The following is an 8,136-nucleotide window of genomic DNA, read 5'->3' on the forward strand; positions in this document are numbered from 1 at the left end:
TTTCTGGGGGAAAATATGGGGATGGTTTAGAAAACAACTCTTCTTTTTTCTTTGTGTGCCTCTTTTAGTATTTTTCTTGCCTGTTTTATACTTTTCAGTGAGTCTTCTCCTTCCTATTTGAACAAGGCTAGCACTTTTTCCCGTTTTGCTTCTCTCTTTTCTCTCTTTTTACTGTTGCCTTTAGTTTTATGATTTTTTTTTTAATCAGAGTTTCCATTTCCTCACACAGTGCTACATCAAATGTCCCTTCCTTTGGCCATTTTGTCATCTTATTTTTAGTTCTCTGCTGCCATTTGTTTGAGAGCTTGTCTATCGTTTCTTTACACAATTGGGATTTTAATCCTAATATTTCCACCGGAGTGGCTGCCATGATTCTTTCCTATAATATGACAAACCTATATTTAAAGCTCAATATATATTTTTAAACCACAATTTAACTTACGATTTTGGTTTTTGTCCAACTACTATATTCTCCCCAACTTCATTTATTTTAACCAATTTCTCCTATTTTCTTCTCTAACTTTCACTTTTAACCTTAGTATTTATTATCCCACATGCATGTATATTATACCAAATTCCTGTAATAATGTGAATTTATATTCTATTTTATTTTATGAAAACTTATTTTATTTTATGAAAATGCTAAAATTAATTCTCATATTTATTTTTCCTTCTTTTCTACTGTTAAAAGTTATTTTGTCAGCAATATTTTATCAATACAATTATTTAACAATGCATATACTGTACCTAAATAATACTTTACTATCTATCCTGCATTAGTCTCCTATATCTCCTAAATATTCTCTCCCTAAGTGGCATAATATATGCAGTCAAATGTGTACAAAAATCTGCAATGCCAATATCTTAATCCAGCCTTTATTGAAACATTTTTCCTAAACACATTCACTCCATCTAGTCCCTTTATTCACAGGGTTCATACACTCATCCTTTGTCCCTTTATTTATATGGATCATACACTCATTCATCCTTCTCACTACCTGCATCCGTCTCTGCCAGGTCCCACTCAAGGGATGGTCCAGGAGGGGTGCAGGTTTTGCCCACCTGATACGGAATTTATTTATTTTGCTTAACATTCAGGCTATAATTTTTCTTAGTGTTTTATTGCACCATTAGTTTCTATCTGTTAAACTATGACACTGAATCATGTGTAGAAGTCTGTATCAGTGCTCTGTGTCGATGTCCATGCCCAAGGAACAGTCTGCAGGAGAATCAACAACAGCTGCCCAGATGAGAAGAGCCATCACAAGATTTGTGACTCACGTACGACCCTTATGATAGTTGCTTATGAATGGATCTTCGTCTCTCCAAAGACACTCCCAATGCAATACTCCCAGGCCCTGATCTGTCCACTCCTCAATACTCAACCTAATGGGTGCAGGTCTGTGGCAATATTTCACCCAAAATGGGGCCAACACTTATGGCCGAATGTGGCTAAATGTGCTGTTTCTCAACCACAGCTGGGCCAGATGCACACATCCAAATATAGCCAAATTTGGCAATGATTACTTGGTGAAGTGCTGCCAGTATAATACAGTTGTGCCGACACTTAGCCATAATTGACCAGATTGAGCTGGCTATACCCGATTGTTCCCGAAACAATCTTTGAAAGAGGACAGTATTATGGAGGTATCTTTTAGTAAAGCAGAAATTAAATAATAATGATTAGTACCATGAAAGCCTGGAAAAAGCAATGGGATAAAGGACATAAAATAAAACAAGTGGGAAAATGGAATTAGCAGGAAGAAACTGCAAAGAGCAAAAAGTAGGATGAGATTAGGACACACTGGATTAAATAAAAGAATGCATTTATTAAGAAAGCATCTATCAGACATGTATGATTGTGCAGAAGAAGAAGTGCCCGTAATTTGTGGGCTTTAATAAGGACAACGTTAAAAGAAAGAATTACACTAAAACTAAAATACAAAGCTACAACGAATATACAAAGCTCTGGCTCTGGCCAGTGCAGTAGGTGGCATAAATGCACTTAATAGGCTTGTTTGAGATGCGCCTCGCCAGGCGGCTACAGTGAGGGGAGGAGTGAAATAAGCGCAGTGAAGACGGACAGTTCTGCCCTCTCGAAGTGAACAGATACCTACGAGATCAAAGGCAGATATCGCGTTATTCTCACTCATGTGCTGTGCTGCTGATAAACATGATATAATCTCCGTTCTGTTGGTTTAAAACAAATATGATGAACAACACACTCAAAGTGCTTGCCATTTAAATCCAAATGGAAGGTGTATTTATTTTCCATTTTTACTTTAATACAAACATGTATTTTAGATTTTTATAGAAATATGACAACAATCACAGATCTCACACAGAGATCACACGGTCACAGTGTTTGGGAATATTCATGCATACTTTAAATAAATAATCACATGAAATCAAATAAACAAATAAAACATTTCAGAAGAGAACGCAACATCACGTTTGAACCAATGAGCATTAACCCAGTTGCCGCAGTTTATAGTTGTCATTTTCCTTTTCTAAGTATTTTTTTTTAGATTTTATCCATGTTTTATGTCTCAATGAAATGCAAGCAAACAACCAAATAAAGGATTTCAAGATAACAAAAAAAGGTATTCACTTCCTTTCTGTCACACAAGGCTGTCAACTTCCTACCCCTACTTCCAGTAAGCTTGACGAAGACAAACCCTCTCAAAGAAGTGTAATTTTCATGTTACTTGTATTTTTTGTTGACATATACACGTAATCATCATCTACATAATCATGAAGGTGAAGAAAAAAAAAAACGTACAAAAGTTTGTTGTATACTTAGTCAAAAGTCCAAGTTGCCGGTGGGCAAATGACTTGCAAGTACATATCATGAGGAATTGGGGTAAACTGTGTTAATTGGTTAATAAAACAAGGTGGTGGTGGGGATTCTAGTTTTTACCTGACAGCAGCAGTTTACAAATTTCAGTCAGTCACACAAAAGGAAGAAAGGAAAGATAAAGAGTTAAAGCATGGGATTATCTTTTTCTCCCTTTTATCAGTCAAGGACCCTAATTCTTTTTATGACTAGTGGCTTATGATTCCATTAGCTACAATGTTGAAAATCAGGCAAGTAATGAGTTTACATTTACATTATTTACATTGTGCATTCTGGCTAATTACTTATAAAGCCATAAATGGTTTAGCTCCTCAATATTTGAGAGGGAACGCAAACATCTTTGCGAGGGAACGATAAAGTTTTGCGAGAGAACGCAAAAGATTTGAAAAATATTTTTTCCTCCCACCCCGAAATCTTTCCACCACCATGAGCTCTAAGGGGCTCCGTATTTTTCTATTTAGCGCCCAAACTCTGGAACAATCTACCTAATACTGTTCGGGAGGCAGATACACTCTGTCACTCTGTTTAAATCTGGATTAAAGACCTTTAACCTGGCATACACATAACACACTAATATGCCTCTAATATTCAAATCCGTTAAAGAATTGTTAGGTGGCATTAATTAGGTCAACCGGAACCGGGAACACTTCCCAAAACACTCGATGTATTTGTTACATCGTTAGAAGAATGGCATCTACGCAAATATTAGTCTGTTTCTCTCTTATTCCGAGGTCACCGTAGCCACCAGATCCAGTTCGTATCCAGATCAGATGGTGGATCAGCACCTAGAGACGACTTCTACAGCCCTGAACGTCAGCGGAGACCAGGACACCTAGATGAGGCCCAGAGACAGATGCCCATCACCTACACGGCCATCGGGACAAGACCACAGGAACCAGATGATTCCTCTGCACAATCTGACTTTGCTGCAGCATAGAACAAACTGCTGGTTCGTCTGGTCAGAGGAGAACTGGCCCCCCGAATGAGCCTGGTTTCTCCCAAGGTTTATTTCTCAATTCTCTCACCAATGGAGTTTTGGTTCCTTGCCGCTGTCGCCTCTGGCTTTAATTTCCAGCAATATCGTCAACTTGATTGTACAAATACTATTTAAACTGAAATAAGCTGGACGATGACTGAATTCACTGAATTCAATGATGAACTGCCTTTAACTGAAAATGTTTACTAAAAGTGTTTACTAATCCTCTTTTTGCATTACCGTCACGCTATTTTCCTATTTGATACTGTAAAGCTGCTTTGACTCAATCTGTATTGTTAAAAGCGCTATATAAATAAAGGTGACTTGACTTGACTTGATTAGTATGAAATACCAACTACAGTCAGCCATTTAATACTATGGGCCGTAATTTTCTTTCAGGTATACCTTTTTTGTTATATAGATGTATTTTTTCTTCATTCTGTTTACTTCTATTTATTTAATTTCATTTAACTTTTTGATACACAATGCCCTGTTAGACACTATGTTCCACCACTTTAAGACAAATTAATTTGTTGTTTGTTGTGTTTTCATATTCAAGAGATTATAAGATAATTGCAGATTTTTTGGGTTCTTTGACTTTTATAGCCTACATAATAAATTTGTTTATGAATAAAGATTGATCTGTTGAAAGCAGTTATTTTGAGTTAGATGCCAAATGTTTCTCTTCCTATTCATATTTGACAATAAATGTGTGCATACAACATATTTGCCCACATTCAAATACGATTTTCAAGAGAAAGAGAAAAAAAAAACCCTGGGGAAAATAAATGCAGAACATATTCACATAGGACAACTAATAAAACGACTATATTTATGAAACCATTCAGAAATATTTTTGGCACAAATGGGTTAATCTGTGTCGTCAGCCAGTCGTTTCCCATCATGCTTTTGGTCAGGGCAGTAGGTGGTGGAGAGCAACTGCGCTCAACTGCGCAATCCGACCAATCCGACACAGACGCCTCGCCGTCGCAAGAGTTCTTTTGGCACCGGTGATCGGTTCTGCACAGATTTTGCTCATCTCAAACAAGCCTAGTGATTTATTATGCATTCTTGTTACGTTATATTGTAAATAAATTCATTATTGTTTTATATTCAGTTTTCTAATATACCCAACAACTGAATTAAAGAACTGAATTTTTATTACATTATTGTATGAAAATAAAAATAAAGTGAAAATAAAATTATATATATATATATATATATAACCTATATATATATATATATATATATATATATATATATATATAAGTGCTCGAATTGAATCAAGTCTTATGGGGGGTCCCCACCATCAGACTTTTTTTTTTGGTGGGGGTGGGGGTTAGTCTCGCAATATACAATTTATACAAAATAAACAATATATTTGATCATAATATGCATAACTATATACTATTTAATGTTGCATAACAAAGAGAGATAAGCTACTATTCTTCTTTTAAATGGCTTACTCCAAGTAATACTGGATTTCGAGGGTGACAAATCAGCAGACCCAAAAAGGGCAACTATGGCAAATATACCAGGGCATATACATATAAGGCACTTGAAGATCCGTAAAAGCATTTGACATAAAAATACATTGAAATTTCTCAAAAACTGTAGAAAATATTCAGATGGCTTTCAGACACACTGAATGGTATTCAAATTCAGCAGTGGCACAGGAATAATTATTTCATAATGTTTCAGAAAGCAGTGATAAAGGAACAGTCAGTAACTTCAAATGGACCTTTTTATTACTTAAACAGTAGCAAAAGGATACTATAGAGATGAGATTAAGTATTATTCAAAGAGTGCAAGACAACTGGGCAAACAGGATATAGTCTTTATAATAGTTTATAAGTTTAACGTAGGCATGTCCAGGAGATACTCAAAAGTCAACTCATTTATCCATAACAGCTCTCAATGTAATTTCAGGAACCAGTGGGTGAAGACATAAACCAATATACAGGTGCATCTCAATAAATTAGAATGTTGTGGAAAAGTTAATTTATTTCAGTAATTCAACTCAAATTGTGAAACTCGTGTATTAAATAAATTCAATGCACACAGACTGAAGTAGTTTAAGTCTTTGGTTCTTTTAATTGTGATGATTTAGGCTCACATTTAACAAAAACCCACCAATTCACTATCTCAACAAATTAGAATACTTCATAAGAGCAATAAAAAAACAAAACAGTTTTAGTGAATTGTTGGCCTTCTGGAAAGTATGTTCATTTACTGTATATGTACTCAATACTTGGTAGGGACTCCTTTTGCTTTAATTACTGACTCAATTCGGCGTAGCATGGAGTTGATCAGTTTGTGGCACTGCTGAGGGGGTATGGAAGCCCAGGTTTCTTTGACAGTGGCCTTCAGCTCATCTGCATTTTTTGGTCTCATTTCTCATCTTCCTCTTGACAATACCCCAGATTCTTTATGGGGTTCAGGTCTGGTGAGTTTGCTGGCCAGTTAAGCACACCAACACCATGGTCATTTAACCAACTTTTGGTGCTTTTGGCAGTGTGGGCAGGTGACAAATCCTGCTGGAAAATGAAACCAGAATCTTTAAAAAGCTGGTCAGCAGAAAGAAGCATGAAGCGCTCCAAAATTTCTTGGTAAACGGGTGCAGTGACTTTGGTTTTCAAAAAACACAATGGACCAACACCAGCAGATGACATGGCACCCCAAATCATCACAGACTGTTGAAACTTCACACTGGACTTCATGCAACTTGGGCTATGAGCTTCTCCACCCTTCCTCCCGACTCTAGGACCTTGGTTTCCAAATACAAAACTTGCTCTCATCTGAAAAGAAGACTTTGGACCACTGGGCAACAGTCCAGTTCTTCTTCTCCTTAGCCCAGGTAAGACGCCTCTGACGTTGTCTGTGGTTCAGGAGTGGCTTAACAAGAGGAATATGACAACTGTAGCCAAATTCCTTGACACGTCTGTGTGTGGTGGCTCTTGATGCCTTGACCCCAGCCTCAGTCCATTCCTTGTGAAGTTCCCAAATTCTTGAATCGATTTTGCTTGACAATCCTCATAAGGCTGCGGTTCTCTCGGTTGGTTGTGCATCTTTTTCTTCCACACTTTTTCCTTCCATTCAACTTTCTGTTAACATGCTTGGATACAGCACTCTGTGAACAGCCAGCTTCTTTGGCAATGAATCTTTGTGGGTTACCCTCCTTGTGAAGGGTGTCAGTGATTGTATTCTGGACAACTGTCAGATCAGCAGTCTTCCCCATGATTGTGTAGCCTAGTAAACCAAACTGAGAGACCATTTTGAAGGCTCAGGAAACCTTTGCAGGTGTTTTGAGTTGATTAGCTGATTGGCATGTCACCATATTCTAATTTGTTGAGATAGTGAATTGGTGGGTTTTTGTTAAATGTGAGCCTAAATCATCACAATTAAAAGAACCAAAGACTTAAACTACTTCAGTCTGTGTGCACTGAATTTATTTAATACACGAGTTTCACAATTTGAGTTGAATTACTGAAATAAATGAACTTTTCCACGACATTCTAATTTATTGAGATGCACCTGTATATATTCAAGAGTTTTTATTTGTCACATACACAATTATACCGAGTATAACCAGCAGTGAAATGTAGCATATATATTTATTTATTTATTTGTATTTTTTTAAAGTAAAAACATTAATATTGTGAGAATGTGAAACAGCTGTTTTCTATATTTTTCTATTTTCACATCATGATCATGATCATGATCCTTCAGAAATCATTTTAATATGCTGATTTGCTTTTTTTGAAACATTTCTTATTATTATCAATGTTGAAACCAGTTGTGTACAAATGGTTTTCAGGATTCTTTGATGAGTAGAAAGTTCAAAAGAACAGCATTTATCTTAAATATAATCTGTTGTAACATTTTAAATCTTTACTGTCACTTTTGATCAATTTATGCATCCTTTCTGAATAAAAGTATTAATTTCTTTAATTTATTTCCACCCAAAAACCCCAAACTTTTGAACGATAGTGTATAATGTTACAAATTATATCTATTCTGATAAATGTTGTTCTTTTTTAACTTTGTATTCATCATAGAATCCAGAAAAAAAAATTGTACATAACTGTTTTCAACATTGATAATAATAATCAGAAATGTTTCTTGAGCAGCAAATCAGCATATTAGAATGATTTCTGAAGATCATGTGTGTTACGTTCCCTTTTATTCTAGGGGTAAAGGGGAAGTAGCATATACCATTAAAGGTGTATGAAAGCGTAAGAGAGAGAGAGTGTTGGCTTTATCTGCAATCACAGCACTCACACACAAGGAAACTCTTCAAGAA

The sequence above is a fragment of the Barbus barbus genome (assembly GCF_936440315.1).
Source record: "Barbus barbus genome assembly, chromosome: 27".
NCBI lineage: Eukaryota > Metazoa > Chordata > Actinopteri > Cypriniformes > Cyprinidae > Barbus > Barbus barbus.